The sequence below is a fragment of the Telmatherina bonti genome, assembly GCF_933228915.1.
Source record: "Telmatherina bonti genome assembly, chromosome: 22".
NCBI classification, from domain to species: Eukaryota; Metazoa; Chordata; class Actinopteri; order Atheriniformes; family Telmatherinidae; genus Telmatherina; species Telmatherina bonti.
In genome coordinates, this window is record NC_136631.1 from 13,220,160 (window position 1) to 13,239,868 (window position 19,709).

At 42.1% G+C, this 19,709-nt stretch overlaps 1 protein-coding gene across 3 annotated transcripts in view; it reads left to right on the forward strand.

Annotated features, from left to right (window-relative positions):
* The first annotated feature begins 748 nt into the window (after nt 1-748).
* tiam2a (TIAM Rac1 associated GEF 2a) overlaps nt 749-19,709 on the forward strand; it is a 64,114-nt gene continuing 45,153 nt past the window's right edge. Inside the window, exons 1-2 of one of the 3 annotated variants that reach the window (XM_079261898.1) lie at nt 749-928; nt 6,029-6,072. The gene's annotated coding sequence lies outside the window, so the exon portion shown is untranslated. Of the gene's footprint in view, nt 929-6,028; nt 6,073-18,854; nt 18,930-19,709 lie in introns of those variants that run through there. The other 2 variants (XM_079261897.1, XM_079261899.1) reach the window with 2 other exon arrangements.

Here is a 19,709-nt window from a genome sequence, read left to right on the forward strand (position 1 = left end):
TATGTGTCACACTGGCACAAGCCAAATTAAACATATTTTACCAATTAAAACATCATATCTGTATGCTGTGAAACAAGCATACAGAGCATAAACCAAAGCTGAAAGTAGTTTCCACATGGCTGTTGTGTTTGCTACCTGGGCTGCCATTTGAATTAGGAAGATTGTGGATAAGTGTTGCCTCACTTCATTGTGTTTTGGCATCAGCTTAGGCCAGTCCATTAATGGCTGCCAGATTTTGACAGGCTTCAGTGTCCTGATAATGGCTAGTTTAGCAGCTTTGGACAAGGAACTGTATACATTTAGGAAGTTTTAGCAGCCAGGTTAAATTACATTCTTTTTTTTCTGACCATCTTTGTGCCAATATGGAGTCAAACCACTGAGGCTAACAAAACAACAAAAAAGGGCTGTTGTTACATAAAGCTACATAAAATGCAAATGAAATGTGTTTGCAAGTCATTATACCACATATCTTGAATGGCTTGTGTAGTTGTGTTAAATCTAATTATCTATTTTTATTTAATTAAGTTTCAGTCAACAGATTTAGCATTGGACCCCGATATCTCCTCTTGAGGCCTTAAAAATGTCCACGCACCACTGTTTGGAAAACCCTCGGTTTCCTTTATTCTATCAAACTCAGATCTACCTTTCACTAATCCCCCTGGAGCTTCATGTTGTATTCTCGCATGCGGCCATCCCCCTTCTCAGTGTCCGCTGGAAGGAGGAGTTTAACCCTACATTGTCTGGGAAGAGTCCGCAGTCTCTTGGCGCTCCGTCCCGGGATCGTTTGCTCTGGAAACGGAGATTTCGTGGAAGGAGACTCCAAGAAAAAACAACTTTATTCGCGTATTTAAAGATAATAATTTATATATGAATGTTTATAAGAGAGAAACGTGTGAATACAGCGAGAAGTAGAGGGAAACATCACCCGGTAAGTTGGAGGCGAACTTCTTTCTCAGTCACGGTTGTAAATGACTGCGCTCAGTCGAGAGCTCGTGAACGCATCTTTCATTTTTATTCGCGCAATTAAACAAGAAGTTTGTGATTGTTATTTAAAGTGTGTGTAGGTTTGATTCCCCCCCGCACTGACTTCTCATTGGTTGCAGTGAAAATGAAATCCCTCCGTAGCAGCAGAAATCCTGCACAAACACGCGGCTGTCTGGTGATTTGGATTGTGTCACGTTGAAATGCGTTTTATATCATGGGTTCTGTTTACAGAGTGCGGTGTAATAATTCAGGGAATGACCTGCTTCTCCTGTTAAAAACAATTAAAACCTCAGCATGTGTGCGCTAATTTACTTTGCAGATTATTTCTTTTCAAACTCTGTGAAACAGTTTTAGTGGGATGATAAAATAAATAATATTACTTTTGTTTGCTCAGCCTTGGATATTAACTAACAACTGCACTGAATGCGCGTGTTTTTGTGTTCCAATATGTTATCGTGGAGTCAATTGATTTATAGATTGAGATATTGGGAGCATTGGTGATTTTACTAATTATTGAGTTCAGATGTGATTTATATTCTATTAGTCTTGTGTGGCTGTGTGCTGGGGTGGAAGGGCTCTACAGCTACATGCAGAGGCAACAAAAGGGCCCTGGGACCCCTGGAGTGCAGGGCCAACCCAGAGCAAACACAAGAGGGAGGACCCAGCGTGCCTTTTGGCATTTTGGGCCCTCTGTCATGGAAACCCTGCACGGGAAAGTGGCTTGCTACATTTGCATGCCGCTGAGGATGGTTGCAATAATAAAAACACAAGCTAATGATTGGCTTTAACTTGAAGACTAGGTTGCTTATTGATCTGTCTGATGGTTCTGGCTGAAGTCTTTCTGGAGTATTCATGGAGTCTTGTCTTGGCGGTGGAGTCTAGGTCTGGGAAGGTGTTAAGAGGTTATTAATGACGAATGTTTATTTGGATATGGATTACTTATCCATATATACACACACATTTACTTTTATTGTTTTCATCCAGGAATTAAGCCTGATATCAATGTCAGGGAAAAGCAGCTAAAGATTAACTTCTGTTTGATTTTTCTGCAGGCGGAGTCATGCTGTGTGACTGGCTTGTATTTCATAAGGCCTTTCAGCCCCCCCTGCCTGTTTAATGTACTATACAGAAATCATTATTTACTTACATAATTGGACCTGTTCTGTGTGCACCCTGTTTTCTCTGTGTTTTAGTTGGAGATCACAGTACTTATGTCAGAAGGAACATCTGCATACTTTGGCCTTTGCGGTTCACATTTTTGTGGCAAAGAAATCCTCATCCACAAGGAACATTGTTTTTACTATTCTGTTTTTACCCGGGACTTGGAAAAGAGTCCTGAACCAGAAAGATTCTGATTGACTGTGACTGGTAATTTCCTTTTTGAGGAAAACATGGGACTGTTTTGGTGTTCAGGCTTTCGTTTTGTGACATAAGTTATGAGTTATGCTTTTGTTGCCGGTTGGACTGACAGTTGCTGTGATTATTTATTTGTGAAGAAGGAAGAAGTGACGCTACTTTCTCTCTTTTTGGATGGCTCTTACATCACTTGTCTTAAATTTCCTGGTTTCGGTATCGTAGTCAAACTGTGACATAATTGCCTCGGGAGCTTCCTTTATAAAACAATCTGTTTTGAAGTCAGTTGATGCACTGTGCGGAGCTTTGTGGAGCTATTTAAAGAACAGCGGCGTGAGTGTTGACTGCTCTTGTCTTTGGTGCTCTGATGCTTTATGTAAGCAGTGATCTTCATCAGGGAAGAAACTTGGAACTGTTCTCCTCTCGGCAACAGGCTGTGTATGAGCAGCCGCCGTCAGTTCTGAAGTAGTTGCTCTCTGGCTGAGAAACACCAATGTTTCATGCCTTCTACCTTGTACATTTTTTTCCATATAAGGTACAGTGCATGTGACTTATCAGGCATGGATAACATCTAAGCTTATTGTCACACTGGGATGAAGGCCTTCTTCTTTTTCCAGGATGAGTGGCCACGGAGGAGGGCAGCATGATGCAGACAAGATTTGAGAAGGATCACACTTTTTTATTTTCTTTTTGGTCTACGCCTTGATATGCTCTCTTCGATTACAAGGAAATGTCATTTCAAGGCTTTTGTTTCAGTGTAGATGGTCCACTTAGGCAGCGTAGTGGTGGCCTGTGTGTTTCTATTTCTTTCTGCTGTGCTTGAAAGTATATTTGGCTTTGAAAGTATTCGCTGGGAGTGTGTGGCCAGCAGTGTCTGGGTTGGATGCTATAAAAAGCAGGTGAACTAAAAGCTGGCGTTGACAGCATCTTGGCTGAGACTTCTCATTTGATGCTGAGTAAAAGACACATGGCAAGCTTTGACCCTATGTGTGTGCTCGCAGCTGCAGGTCGAAAAGCCATAACCAACACAACATGGGGGTTAAAGATAATTTCTTGAAGTGGCACTTTGGATAAAACTGATAAGTAAACCCTTTTCCTAAAGAACTGCTCACAAAGAGGCGTTGTACCTTCTGCATAATTTAGCGATTCTGACTTTCACATGTTGTGCTTCTTAGCTGGTAGACACACACACATCAGTCCACTTTAAAGCATGAATTCAGGCAGTTGGATTTGTTGTCTCTGCCTCGATGCAGGATCCCATGCTCTGCTGCACATGCAGGAACCTTCTGTCCATCTCAGCATGGGCTCATCCAGCTTAACCCGTCAAGCCATTCATGTTCCTTAACAGCTTCAACTTTTAGTTCTTTGAGGAGATTAATGCAGAGTTGTAAACTGAATTCAACTCCTTCAGGGTCACTTGCTTAAGAACTACTTTAAAGGTTTGAGAAGAAAATTAAGATTAAATGGAGACAGACACTTTAACATAGTGTTAAATGAGGTTTTAGATACAGAGTCAGCTTTGCTGGTGAGTGGGGTGTGTAGGTAATGAGATGGGTGAGGTAGCTCTTAAACAGCACCAGATCACTTGACTGGTGATTCAGAATTTCATTAACCTCAAAGAAATAACTGCAAGATGTTCAGTTACCACTCTTTTATTGATAGCAGTATAAATCTTGTGGTGATTGGTGTGCAGGAGGCAAAAAGCTCCCATGGCAGCAGTTGAGTAGCAGTGCGTGTGATTCCTGCAAGCTTCCTAGACGGTGCCCAATATTTCAGTCTAATAAAGGTGCGCTTTAAAGCCAAGCAAGTGATGTACAAGCTTTAGATATACATGAAAGTGTTTGATTTGTCAAATTCATGAACAATGAGATGGGGATAAAAGGGAACACTGAGTACAGAAGCTGATAGTTCAGGGGTATTGATCCCATTATGACACTTCAAAACTTCACAATACGGCTGGTTCAGAGACCCCACTTGCAGCTTGTGTGATCTTTTATGCTCAAAGCATGTTCTTTTAGAGCATCAGTTCTTTGTTTGCACCTTGTTGAAGCCTTTGATTATGAATTCAAGCTGGACACAGTTTAGACACTTGGTTTTTTACATCTATCCATAAAAAGAAGGAGGGGACAAAAAAACATATGCTGGCACATTCAACAGTCCAGTTTGTATGGAAATAACCCACTCTGCACCCCCTCTTGTTGGGCCTAAGCTGGCTTTACTGGTCAATCCTTACAATACAAATTGTGATTGATCAGCTCTACCTCGGCCTAGTAGCCATAAGGTCCCACGTACGACCCGTGCCCTATTGGAAAGGCAAACACAGCTGGTGCTTCAGGCTAAAGTGCCTGGTGTTGTGATGTTCACTTGGTGCCATGCGTCTTGTATTGTCCCCAATGATGGATGGACTAAATTCAAGCACATCCCAGCTGCTCATCAGTGGGTGGAAACTGATTACCTTTTTTTTTGTTTGTTTTTGATGATAGCTAAAAAGCCCCCCCCCCCCCCCCCCCCCCCCCCCTCCCCTCAGTCAGGCACATCAGTCTTTGATCCAAGCACCAGCTCCAATCCTAATCAGTGAAGTTATTCCGTTAATTTAGATAACAGTCTAATTAGCACTTTACTTTTATATGGTCCTTTCAAAAGAAGGAAAACTCTGCTTCACAGTGCAACTAAGACAGTAAAAGCAGATGAGAATGTTGAGATGCACGCAACTCCTTCACAAACCACATTGTTTTTAGTTTCCATTTATCATTGTCTTTCCTCCATCTGCCATGTATCCGTCATCACACCAGAAAATTGCTGTAGCTCAGCAGTTGTCCAAGATATTGATGTTGTTTTCCATCTTTTGCTTGCTCAGAAACTTGCTCCACTGAACTGCATGGAACTTTGTGTACCCTTATCTACAGACTTTCCTTAGCTCTGCGACAGATGAGAATAGCTTTGAAGGTTCTCTGGCTGCATTTGTATGTTGAGGAACATTTTCAGGCTCATTAGCACTCCTCTGCCTGTTCAGCCCCCAATCTTGCTTTAAACAGTTGGTGGGTTGATCTCTGCAAAAGATAGGCCTTTTTTTCCTCCACTTCTCGGTCTCCAGGCTTTGTCATGTTGGTTCACTTGTTTGGAGCCTAGCCACTGTAAACAGAGACAGGGTCTTGACTCCTTTAGGTCAGTAATCCTAGCATCCACTCAGCAAACACGCTCAATGAAAGCTTCCTTAAAAATTCTTTCCTCAAAGACATAAATGTATCTAGATAACCTGTTTCCTGAGGTGATTTCATCGCCAAGACTTATTTGGCGGACATGCCTGGGCTGTGAACAGGAAAAAGGTAGTGTATAAAAGTGAAGGAGGTCATTGTAATGTACATCAAGATAATGACAATGAAACAGAAGTTTGAAGTTGTTTTGGAAACGCAGAACTCTTTGGGCTTAATAATCGGTGTAATATGTGCATTACATTTCAAGTGAATGAAACGAGTAGCATATCAGCCAGGCCACAGCAGGGGAGCCTGTGTGTGGGCTTATTTTTACAGCACACTTTTGATTCCCTTCGCTTTCTGCACTTCTAACCAAAGTTGACATGGGTTTCCCTCATCGTCTGGAAATTTCCATCTCCACCTCTCTGTGTTCAGCTGGACATGATCACTGCCTGACTGCTGTTAAACTTTGTCACTAATAGGGTTGTTTTTTACAGTTTATGGGTGCAGGTGCAAAGGCCTACGGAGACTTATCTACCTGGTAAGCTCTCTTCAAATGCATGTATGCATATATTTACATTAAAAAGAATGGGATTTCTTTCTAGTTGTCTCATGTTCATGTAACCAGTTAAACTAACAAATAGCAACTGTCTCATGAGCTCACTGTCAACATGCATGCATACACAGGTCAGCTAGAAGGTCAGTATTATTTGTAGCTGGTTCCTCTAGTGGATGATGCCAAGTAAAGTGGATTACCCAGAGTGCACGTTGCTGCTCGGCTTGTTTCAGCTGGGGACGGTTGTGCAATATTGATACATGTCTGTTCCCAAACAGTATCACTGCAGATTCCACAAGGCTTTCTCATAGATGCCACCTCTCTCTGCAGTCTAGCCAGTGGGGGTTCACAGTCATGTCAGAAGATTATTAAATCTTTCCACGCACAGAAACTCAGGGCACTAACGCTGAATCTCTTAACCTGATGGCAGGAGATGTAGGGCAACTAGCTCACCAGGCTGTTACATATGTGAGCAGGCTGTACCAGAGAAACTATAAATGGTATCTGACATTCAAGTGTCATTGGAGAAGTTGTCTCCTAATTTGTCCGCTTGTTCAGTCCTAATGTTATTAGAGATGGTGGAGCCCAGTGAGTGCTTGGTTTATAGACTTGGATCTTGTCCGATCAAAGCTGTGTTTTAATCTAAGAAAGGTTACCAGCTATAAAAGGGCTAAGGGCAAGTCTCCAGCAGACTAAATCAATATATTGGAAATAAATACGCTTTCTTTCCTAAAATTAGATAAAGTCTTATTTATCCTTTTTACATCTGTAAATATTTACAACATTTCAACTATTTTCAAATATCGCCACACACATGCTGCCATTCATGCTTTATGTCTGGCTAAGCATATGCAGACTTTAGGAAAATGGACCAGAGTATGGACGTAAAGGATGCTATAGACTGTCTGTATGCGTATTAACATTGAGCATATATTGGACTTAAGGACTCCTTTACGCTCTACAATAAACAGCACATATACAGAAAATTAATCTGATGTCAGAACTCAAGTGAACTCTAGCCTCTACACTGCCCTCTGGTGGATGTATTGTCTAATAACAATGCAAACGTAATGCACGTATGGGAAAATGTCCGCAGTGACATTAGACAACATTTGATGATGTTTGACAATGTTTGAAACAAACGTATGGATTTATGTGTTTGGATCTGTTCTGGATGATTGGATTTATGTGATGGGGCAGTGGAGTGGGAACATTTACGTAGAACGATGTGCACCAGGGCTATTCAAGGGTCCTTCTCGAAGGTTTTAGACGTTTCTCTGCTTCAAAACACCTGAAAAAATGACAAAGCCGTTGTGCACAATTTGACTACAGGCTGTTGGACCCACTTAATTTTAATTTGTGTATTAGAGCAAGGAAGCATCTAAAACCTGCAGAACAGCGGCCTTCATGGGCTGAAGTCAAGTAACCCCGTTGTACACTTTGTAAATGGAATATTGAAATAACATGGAGAAAATTATGCAGCCAGCAGGCAGCCAAACTGAGGATTTGCTGCTTAGGATAGATGCATACATGGGGTGTGCGCCCTCCCAGTTATAACAGGAGTGAAGAAATTCTGAGGCAATCATCTGAAAAGCCCCAAAAAAACCAGATGTATTGAGCATTTTTCTGTTGGTTGGTTCTTCGCTGATAAGCTTGGCTGTATGCAGTCCCATCATATAGGGAAAAAACAGTTCTTCTTTAGAAACTGATTTAATTTCTGGGAGTATCTGAGATTTTATGTCTTATCTAGGACGCTGCTGCTCGGTCACATGAATTTATAGTTGATTGGTTCAGAAACAAACAGCATGTGACTCATTTTAATCTTTGTCATGAATTGCTTAAGTGTTTCCATGCTTCCTGAGACCCATCACGTCTTCTTCAAATCTGGAAAAAGGAAAAGAAATCCTGAAGTATGCTTATAAACACTTTTGTGTAATGCTTAATTTTTTCCTCTTCAATTTTTAGTTTCTTTCCCCTTTTTGTTATTTGCATCTGCCAAATGCAAACTGAAAAGTGCACTGGAAATCCAGTTAATTTCATTGGTTACTTTCTGTACATGACATTTGCAGATTTAACCCATTTAGATTTGATACACCTATGTGTCAGATTGGTTACAAATGGATTAAAGCATCTTAAATGATCATGCTCAGTCTTTTGAATGTTTCTGCCCAGTAACTCTTTCTCTATCTCTGTCCCCTGAGACTTTACATCACAACCACAACAGCAGCTTGTATGGGTCATCTCGCACAACTGCTCAAACTTTCTGGTTGTTTGTCACGCTCAACAACATTATTGTTGGTTTTCCCACATGGATCTAGACCTTTAGACTTTTATTAGAAAAATAGAGGAACAACTGCAATATTCTGTCCAAGCAACCCTGCAAAATATCAAAAGGCCAATGTGGTGAACAGCTCCTGTGCTTGCATTCTTTTTAGCTGAATCATAGAAAGGCTGCAGAGTTGTCTCAAAGCACCCATCTTGCATGCTGATGGAGTAGCTGTTTTTCCTACTTTCAAGGTAGGAAAAACCAAAACCCTACATCTTTAGCGATGTTTCTTTTATATACCCCTTGATATTCGGCTTGTGTGTGTCAGGATCTGATATCAGCAGCAACGTCGGTCCTTGTAAATCATTTCCACCTTGGAAGGTAAAATCATTCATTCATATTCTCTTGAGGTTAGTGATCTGAGGAGTACGCCCTGACAGCTGACTAATAGGTGGCTGATATCGTGTCACTCATCTGACATGCTGCAGTTACACTTAAGGAATCTGCCTACAGCTTAATTTTAAGTTCTCTAGCCTTAGGTGTCTCATAGATGTGAACGTTTTCATTGGTGTTCACCAGGTTCCTCCCTCCATATGTCTGTTTCTGCCCTGCAGAGTCTCTGGCTGTTAAATAATGGCTTTAATAACCTGCGATATGATCCTGAAATTGTTTTTTGTAAACCATTTTGGTCTCTTTAGGCACCCGTCCTCCTCCTTGGTTGTAATTTTGTTCGTATAAGCAAGTGGTTTTGTCTCCAGCGGCAAGCCTTGCGGTCTGCTCACATGGAGAAATCCGCCTCACTGGAAACTTGCGGCTGCCTTTTTTAAACAGTAATAATGATATTTTATAGTGCACATGGCCAAACTGCCATGCTCTGGCTTGAACTAATAATAACAATGACAAGAACCACCAGCACCCGGGTTTCCATTCAGACTATTCAAATGATTGTTACTGTCAAAGGGCTGAACTTCCCCTGTCATGTTGTGTTAATGGTCTCGTGTATCATGTTTTTCTGCTTTTTCCTTTCTTTTAACCCTTTCAATTGCATGTTCATGTGCAGTGAACAAGAGTTTGATTTAACGAGTTTAAACCTAAACTCGTTTTAGCCTCGTTTTTCACAGTCTCACTTGCTTAATTGGCTCTGAAATGTGGCCTAACAGATAGCAGGCCATTTTGTCAGTGGCTAGCTTCGCTAACACGATAATGTGTGTATGTCAAAGGGGGTCATCTAAATGTTCATGTTTGGTCCCAGACATGCCTGCTGCTTTTGCCAATTAAGCTATCATGCTGCGCTACAGGCAAATATTTAAACAAGCTGGAAGACTGTGCTCATTCTTTCCTGATCTTTTACCACCATCCGTATCATCCTGCTTAATGTCTGGGCCTTTTTTGGCGATGTGCACAAGTCCCAGGCCAAGACACATTTTGTCCTTGACATGTAAAATGCTGAAAAGCTAATGATACAATGAATAGCTGTACACTTGCACCGCTTGGATGCAGCCTCTGCAGACAAGCCAGATCTAATTACATTGTTTCAACCTGTGCAGTACTGGTTTTCAAGTTACACCATCGTCTTCGTGATCACTTGGGAGTAAGGCCATCTTGGTCTTTCTGATGTTCTTGAACTACCCTTCTCTCTCTCTCTTTTTTTTTTTTATGCAGTTTTAGCAGTTTTTTTTTCTAGAACATTAGCTGCATCTCCACCAGGAATGAATGAAACATTGGATGGTTTGTGGTGACCAGTTAGCCTCAGGGGTTAAGTATCCTTCTCCATTCCCTCAAAGCCCATTCCAGCTGTGGAGGAGAAGCCTGTGAATAAATGCCACCCTTGTCCTCTCGTAATGGAGCAGCTTGACCCTTTGAGACCTCTGCTGGTTGGAGCATCTGCCTGTCGATTTCCACCCCCCGTCCACACACCCGTCCTATGGGACATCGCACTTCTGCCTGTGAGCAGTAACTCAATTAGCTGAGGAATTCATTTTACTGGATGAGAATTAGGGACCGGCCTGTAACTCTTCAACGTCAGAAAAAAAAAGGAAAGACGTTGTCCGCTCGGAACATGTTGCTGATTTACTGTCGGTAATTGTGTGAAAGTTTCACCCTGTGCACCCTGCAAGGCGACTTCGTTATGAGCGTGATCCTCATTGACATTCTTAAGCCCCGCTGTATAGATGGGAGAATAATGAGTTTGGCAGGGGCTTTAATTTAATCTTGTCTATAAAAGCGGTGCACATGTGGCACAGCTGCTAGTGTTTAGCCAAAAAGCTTGCCATGCCTCGAAGATGAGGTGCCATTCAGAGTCTGCCAGTGCCAGTGGTGACTTGTTCCTGTTTTTTCTGCCATTTAGGAACCGCATTCCTGCCTCAAAAGACTGTGTGCAGAGCAGCACAAAGAGGTTGGCTTTGTGGAGATTGGTCTTCGACTTTTTTCCCGGCAATCCAATGAGTTCACGTGCTCCTGCATCCTCGTGACTACGAAAAACTGGTTGCACGGGTCAAGCCTTTGTCGTGTTGTGTGATTTTAATTTTACTGGCTGTACACAGTGGCTGCTTGAGAGCTTTTGTTGAGCACCTGCGGTGGATTATAGGTCAATAATGGCTCCCAGCTAATTTCTTAAGATAATTCAGCAGTCAAAGCTAATCTCGGCTTTTTCTTTTGTGCTGCTTTAGGTTGGTTTGTTATTACTTCTGCCACCTCTTTTTCAAAAATCAAAATCTGTTTGTATGTGCAATAAAAACAAATGCAAATCCTCATCAAACATGCTGTGTACTCTTAAAGAATAGCATACTAACTTCTGACACAGTTTGGGGACAAGAAGTAGGTCACAGATTTTGCACAGGCCACCTGCTTGGAGAAAGAAAACCCAAACATGCAAAGTTGCGTCCAAACATTCAGACTCACACTAACCACAGCGGTTAAACCTCTTTCCAAGTCTTGTTCTGAGATAACTTTCAAATATCTGCAAAGGATAAGCAGACAAGCACGCACAAGCTTTATGTAAACAGTTGTTACCTGCTCAGATTTAAGTGTCATTAGAATGGAGCTTATTATGTTTATTAGTCAGGATACTGAGCCAGCCGCTGAGCTTTTCTCCTCGTATCTCTGCTGACAGTAAGTGAAACTGCACATTCTGGTCAGTCAGGGTTCACACTGCCATAAAACAATTAGTTTTGTTTGCTGACAGCAGGAGCAGAGACGTTTCCTCTGTGAGAAGTTACCTTTGACTGAGTCATATTCAGCAGGTAGGATGACATTTAAATAAGAGAATCAGTGAAAACATGATTAGAGTACAGTTTGAGCTTTAACCTAACATTAGAGCTTGCCTCTTTTAGCAATTTAATCGTCACTGCAGGACATTAGATTTAGTATAGTCAGGCCTAAAATTGCACTGATGTATATTATTATATTAGTTATATAAAAGCAGGAGATTGTTGTTATAGGTAACTATTTATGATTTATTATCTGATTTAATCTCTGAACGAAATGCACAAGGCAAGTAAGTTCTACTTTAATAAGTTCACTTTACAGAAATGAGCAGCTGCTTTCAGTCACACTCTTACTGCTGTAATTCCAATCTTGATGACATGCAGTGAATCTAAGAACCAGCCAGGGATATAATTAAATCTTGAATGATTTGAGATGCAGAAGTGGATGATCTGTATTCACTGATATGAGATTATTTTGAATCAAAGCATAAGGAAGAACTTGGCAAAGTGAAAGTGTATTAAAAGGATGTTTGTTTGGATTCTGTCATTGACAGATGGGTGCAGCTTTTTGGTGCACTTTTCTTTTAATGTTTGGATGTGTAAAAGGGGTTCAACCTTAAACGTACTTACACAGTAATGGGAGGATAAGAAGTCCTGCATGGAAAACAGATGCATTGGTAATCATTTTCTAGTCACATGACAACCTCGAGTCGGCTCCAGCCAGCAGAAAGCTCACGTTAAAGTCCCAGCACTTGGAAATATACTTTTACTGTTTTGTTTTCTGTTATTTTACATAAGACATGTAAATTCTGCTCATTTGTATAAATATATTGATCCTATTTTTCCACTTTAAGCCAACATGAACTCTTATTTAGTCTTGTCAGTAGAAAGCCTGTAGCTGTTAGTCGTCTTAGATTAGAAGATTAAGTTGCATGAGCTCATATCTGTATTTACTAAAGCTTTACTGGAAGTGGAATCTATCCTTTTGGGAGACTACATAAATGTTAAAGGATATTTACACCCTGACTGCACATAAACATGCTTGGTTGTAGGCTGTAGGTACAGAGAGGCTGATCTAAACAGAGTTGAACTTACCTGAAGGTTGGTTTATTTAGCAGAGCAGCCTGTGGTCCTGTGTTTACAGGGCTCTGATGTAGGTCCACAACCTGACACTGACAGCTCCACCACTTTTATCGTACCATCTACAGCCAGCCGGCTTCCTCCACTCCACACCGCTTTGCTAGAGATGAGCTATACGTCTGTCTTGCAGTCTCATCAGTGTGATAGGAATACTAAAACATGTGTGATGAATCACCACGTTAAGTTAAATTTCAAACAGGATGATGCTGATTCCTACATTTTTTTGGGATGATGTTTCTCTTTAATCCTCCATTGTTGCAAAGCAGGATAATCCTGCTTGTAAGTCGCTGAGTTTGACTTATTTCAGGCAATTCTTTGAACATCTTGGTTTGAAAATAGGGCAAACCAGATCAGGCAGAAAACAGATGAAGAGTGCGTTTTCTGACGTTTTGCTCATCCTGAGCATATAAAATCAGATCTGCCAAAAGTGGTTAAAGACAGACTTGGATAACAGTATTAACTGCTTCAGGTAATGGCTCCTTACAGCTTGCTGAACATAGGCTCTTTTGTTGCTTTTGTTAACCTTGACCACAGTGAGCAAACCAACCAGACGGGCCCAGACTAGTCCAACCAGCACTAATAGCCCTGAAGGATCGTTGTGGTTTCATCCTGTCAGTTTGTCACAGTTAAAAGCTTTAGCAGACATGACTGCTGTGTATAAACTGCAGTGGAAGTGCTGAGCTGGTTCCAACAATTACTACGTCCTGGTTGTTGTTGCCTGGTTTTTGATTTCCTGTCTATTCATCACATCTAAGGTCACTTCCTTGTGTTATCAGTCAGATGGTCTCTTAGCCTCCTGACTGATTCATGCTCTGTTTGGCCTGACTGTGATCTACGCTTTGGCCCTTAATAGACCATAAAAGTTGAGACGCTGCCAGTTGGAGAGCTAGTTTACCAAGAACATATGGCTGTGCTCGGCAAGGGGAGATGAAGCTTGAATTACCTTTTCTATCAGTGTCAAGCTGTCATGTGACTTTTGAAGGCTGAATCAATAATGAGTGATTTAAACAGTACCAGGACATTTTGAATGAAGCTTGGCCTTGCAGTGGGTGAGGAGGATCATGATTAGTGCCTTACAGCCGCAACGGGAGGGGACAAGAGCAAACTGGCGTCAGAGTTCCTCAAGAATGCAGAAAGGAATTAATGCATGCCTGTGGCAGTGATAGATGAGACTGGGCGCCCCACACATGCAGACGTATACCCATAGAGCATCTGGATGCAGACTGTTAGGACCTCCCCTGCAGCAGTATGTGCCAGTTTAGCAGGTGTGCGTGTGTACATCTGCTGGGACAGAGCCAGAGTGTGGCTGTTCGCCCTACTACCCCAGATACAGCTGCATTCACCAGCCGCTTGTCATTTTGATTTGAACGCTCAGCTTTTATATTACAGGTTCACCTCTGGGACACTTCAGGACACTTTCTTCTTCCTCAATGGGCGACTCCTTTCTAATGCATCCAGTGATGGATGCTGCATGTTTGTCAGGGAGTTTCTTCACAGATTTCCTCATGCACATGCTTCTTTTTCTGCCCGCTCCCAAAATCCCATGTACTTCATTGTTCCCCTGGAAACACCTGTGCTTCTGCGTGACCTCCAGCAGCAGACCCCCATGTGTCTGAATGTTGTTCTGCAGCAGTCTGTGATCTCTGATGGATCACCTTCGGGAGCCACCGGTGTGTCTCACATGACTTCCACGGTACAGCACAGTGGCTTCTGCTATGATAATGAGTGAGTAGTTTGTGGGCTGAGCGCATTAATCACCTGAGCTCGCACTACGTAGTGTGACAGATTATCGTGCAGCACACAAAGGACAGCAACAGTCAATTCCACTGGAGACAAAAATGCGGTGTGTGTGAATGGGCTTAGTGCAGGTGTGGTGTGCAGCCTTTGTGAAACTCAATAAAAAAAAAAAAAAAAAAAAAAAAATTGATGCCAGAATTATTTGTGATGCCAGAAATGCAAGTCGCCCTTCTTGAAGGTTAACACCAACATCCTTTCTCTTTTCCCCACCTCAAAGGCTCTATTCTTCCCCTATCTCTTATCGGGGGGGGGGGGATAGGTTCTCTCCCCTTTAAACAGCAAAGCTGTCATGCTTTACCTCATCTTGCAGGACAGGAGCTGTGTGTGTGTGTGTGTGTGTGTGTGTGTGCGCGCACATTTTTCCAGCAGCCGTTCAGGTCCTTTATCTGACCCTGTCGCTGCTACAGACTCATTCTACACATATTTGCACCATTTGGAATTCTTTGTTACTTGTTCCAGGCATTTTCCAATATAATTTTTCAGCTCAAGGACAGAAATTCCCAAAGCTTGCTTTGCTTCAGCTCTGCTTGCAGGTGAAGCTGCTGCTACAGGGATGCCGAGGTTTGTGAGAGGACGCTGATTGCACTGGAAAAATCAATCCAGCGAAATTGCTGGAATATCCAGATGCAGCAGCTCTGGAAGAAGTTCATTTCCATACTGTGGGTGTCTGCCTCTTTCTTCATTACCGGTTTAACCCTCAAGATGACCCGCTTCTGTCCATTAAGCTGCTTAATTGGCAAAGTAGCTAGCTAATGGTGAACTGATTAGCATCTGCAGCCTTCCAGCTGTTTTGTTAGATTTATTTTTAACCTGTGAGCCTCTTCTTCCTCTTGTCAGATCATGCACATTTAAATGCATATAATCATCGTCATACAGTGGATTGACACTAACACCCCCTTGAGGATGTCTGCGGTCACTGTCTCGCTAAATGATGTGAATGCCACATGCCTCATTTTAGATGTCACCCTTTCACTCCTTTCTTAGCAGAGCTCCTGCAAGCCGCGACACATCCTCATTAATTTAAAGTTGGTGTTGAAATGTCTGAGTCTTGAGTCGACTGGTTTGACGGGGGCATTGATGTGCGGAAAAGTAGCTGAGGTGACAATAGTTTGGGACAGACTGAAGAAGGACATTTTATAGAAGTGTTATTTGAATTTTCTTAATTTTACACTTCATGTCATGAAATTAACTCATTCATTTGGATGACTTTATATCAAGCTAATCATAATCTGATTATTTTAATATGAGAATATGCTTATTTTAAAAGAATAAACCAGGATTCTTTAACATGTTGGAGCCTACAAGTTGCATTGTAAAGGATAGGGAGTGGACTTGAGGGTGGAACTCGGTTCCAAACAAAAAACTTGACCTTTCACCCTGATTTAAAGCACCCCAGCTTAAGTAAATTCCATCTGTCACACAATCACACACACATATGCACTCCAACTCCCACTTCCTCCATCCATCTAATTTTAAATGCATTTCCAGACTCTTTTTAAATCCATGTTTCTTTGTGCGGCGGCGTGCTAATTGCAGCTAATATTAGGCAATTAAGACCTGTGTATTTCCTCCCAGTGGATATTTTCTTCACAAATTGCTGCAGATTGGAGTCCCCAGTGAGTAAGATAATCAATGGCATCTAACCATAAACTGCCTCCAGCCACCAGAATCTCTCCATCATGCTTTCTATGACAGAGATGTGAAATATTAGCAAGCAGACTGAAAATCATATCTCTCACCCCGATCCTCTTCGAAATTCTCCCATGAGCAGCACTCCACCAGTTTTTCCATCAGAGATGGATTATCGCGAGTAATCTGCCTGAGATTAAATGCGACATGATAAATGGGTTTTGCATTAAAAGAATCATTTACATGGGAAGTTAAGGTGTCTATCCACAGCACATTAATGGGATGGATGCCTTACTGTAGTTATTAAAAACATATGAAGTGCTGTGCAGTTTCTAAATGGGGTTCATGCACAGCTGCCTAGTTTGCTTGAAAATAAAGCACATTTCTGTTATTTAAAGGTATGATGTTGGCTTGTTTTACTGCTTAAATATGTTTAAATATAATTTTTTGTAGTTCAAATGTTTTATCCTTATGACAGAATGGAAATATTATAAGCTTATTATTTTAAAATCAACTTTTCAAATGAGAAGACGACTTTTAGTTGTTTAATCCATCCATTAATCACTTTTCTTCATGATCCATGTCTTTTTTAATGATCAGTTCATGAGGATAAATTAATTCATGCATGGAGGTTGTGAAACAAGCATGCAAGTTGCAATCATAGTGATCAGACATGATTAAACATCCCCTTACCATCGAGAAACCTTTTAAAAACTAGCATGCGTCACGTAATGTGCTGAGTTGGTTCAGCTGTTGCAGGGTGAGCTTTAATTGAGGTGGATTCATGAGGGATTCAGATTCTGTCGCATCCTTATCACTAAGCCGGGTGACAAAAAGGCCTTCGGGCATCATGTAGGCCTCCGTATCAGAGGGAATTTCTGGTATTTCAAACATTATCCTGATTAAGTCCTCTGACCCTGCGTCAACACACATCCACACACATAGTTGTCCTGATTTTCCCCATGGGAAATCTTGTTAGACATGCTCTCCTTGTTATTTTTTTTTCCACCATCCAATTCATTCCAGCTTTGCTGCTGGGTAAAACCCAGCAACGAGCACAAGTCTCATTTATAAGTATTTTTTCTTCTATTATAATACGACCTTCAGCTTCTTTTTAGCAACTTTTGCATTTGTTTAGTGTTTGACGATGTGAATGAAAATGACTTTGAGATCTGTGCATCAGTTAGTTGCCCAGAGCTCAAATGCAGAGGGATTCAACTTGGCTCTGGAGAGCAGAGCCAATTGGAGCTTTAATTGATCATAATTAGGGGTCAGCCGATTTGGCCGGGTGGAATTAGACCCAGCACCTGCTCTGCATGAATATGCATCACACCGTATCCTGACTGCCTCCTCTCCTCTGTTTTTCACGACTCCCACTCGCTCCAGGCGTGATGTGGACCAACCTTTTAGCTGCCAGCATTTATAGGCGGACAAAAGCCTTTGAGACGATTTCGGGCTAAGCCACAAGGACCATTGTGTCGTTGACAATGTTGTTTAGCCCCGGCGAACGCGGCTGATATTGTCTCCCTGAGCAGACGTCTATGTCAAGCAGTCGGCTGATGGAAGGCCATTCCACAGCTGCTCATACAGCGTGGCATGGACATGACTTTGAATGGCTTTTTAGACCGACATGACTTTCTATAGAAAAACCCATTTGAGCATTGTGGGTAATAGGCTGTAGGCTGGGATGTTTTTCATCAGTAGAGGTGATGTGATGCGTTTCTGAGCTCTGGCAATGCTCAGATGTAAACATCTGACTAGCGAGTGGGTTTGGAAGAGCTTGTGGAAGCAGCTCCGATGGCGTGTTGTGTTTAAGTGTAGCTCTCTGAATGGGTCCAGTTTGACTGCATGACCACAGTTATGTGAGTCGTTGACAAATGGAAGCATGCGCGTGCTATGAGCCAGACGGCGGTCTCAAGTGCGTCTCCGCTGGGATAAGGCTTAGTCACAACACTTGGAGAAATCCTAGTTCCAGCATTTTTTGCTGCTGTAATTGGGCTGTGATCAAAAAGTGTGGTATACTTTGCCCCTTGCCCCCAATATTACTCCGTTTTTTTAATTTTTTTTTATTAAACTTTTTTTCACTTACTGCACTTTTCCCTGCTATTTTCATTAATGCACATGTGCACAAAGTTGCATTTTTTTCCTGTCCCCCTCCCCTCTGTCTCTGGTCTCCTCCTGGGGTCATTGTGGTATTTAAGGTCAGACAAGAGTTCCAGTCATTGTGCCCCCCCCCAGTGCCTCCCAGGCAGGGCTGCAGTCATTACACGCCAACTTGTCTCGCCCAATCGCCTCAAACTGCTCTGAAAAAACCACCTTGGCTGCACCGAGCCCTGCATCCTCCTCCAAGCCAACGGAAAAGCTGGATGTTGGAAAAAAAACAAGGCAGTTGACTAGTGAAGCTTTTTTTTTTTTTTTTTTTTTCTCCTTTCAGAGGATGTATGAGAGCTATAAAACATCTTTGCCTCTCCGTCTGTGAGCGCTTTGCTGTTGGGAACTTTTCACTTTTTCCTCCCTGCTCTCTGGCTTTTCCTCTTGGCGCTCCGTCACCTGGAGTTACCCTGGGAGGATTGTGATTCGCTGCTCCTCCAAAGCCGGGAGGGAGTTTCCACGTGTCCTCCAGTGTGTCTGGGTGTGTGTGAGTCAGACGTGGTGTGTGTGTGTGTGTGTGTGTGTGCGCATGCTGATTTAAGACTCACCAAGCATTGCCAGGGAGAATCTACTTTGAGATTCAGAGAACACAAGCTAGATTTCTCCTTTGCGAGCTCTTCAAAGAGCTTTTAGATTAAAGCTGGGCCACAGAGGTAAGACTTATGGACTCTGTTGTATCTTTCCTTCCTTTGTTTCTCTTATTTACTGGATTAAGAGGAGGTCAGGGTGGAGGTTGTGCTGTTTTCTGTTTCGCAGGTGTGGGGTCTACTTTGTTCACGTTTAAGTGCTGCTTAGTTCATGCTTGTATAAGCTAGATAGCAGTCTCTATAGCCTTATAGATACAGATACAGAAAACTGACCTTTCATACTTCTGACTTTATCACTTCGGATGATAAGTTTCAGGGATTTCATTACTTTACGCCCGACACAAAGTACTGTTTAACTTTGTATCTGAAGTGTTTGGATGCTTGCATGGTGAGAGCGCATAGTCTAAAAGTGTTTCGAAACATTTTCATTTACTTGGCATCACTCTTTAGCCGCGTGGGCATACGTGTATAAATCTCACTGAGGACTGCCATGTCATTTTTGGTCGGGAGCCAGGCGGAGAGCTTCGAAATGTATAATGAAAAAGTTCGAAAGACACTTAACAAGCAGTTGATGGATGTTTGGTGGCTTTGGCTGCATCTACCGCACAGTAATATGAGCTTTCAGTGAATGATTCGTACATAGACATTGCTCCTCATAAGTAAACAACCGCAAGAGACTTTAAATCTTATTCATATGAAGAGAAGAAACTCCTGTTTTTTTGGCTCCACTATCACAATTTTCTCGTCTTTACTTCCATTTGTTTGTGCATTTAAAGTGCTTTCGAATGAGTTTGAATCAAAACTGCAGCTGTGTTTCTTTAAGAGCTCTGTTGATGCCTTGCCTGT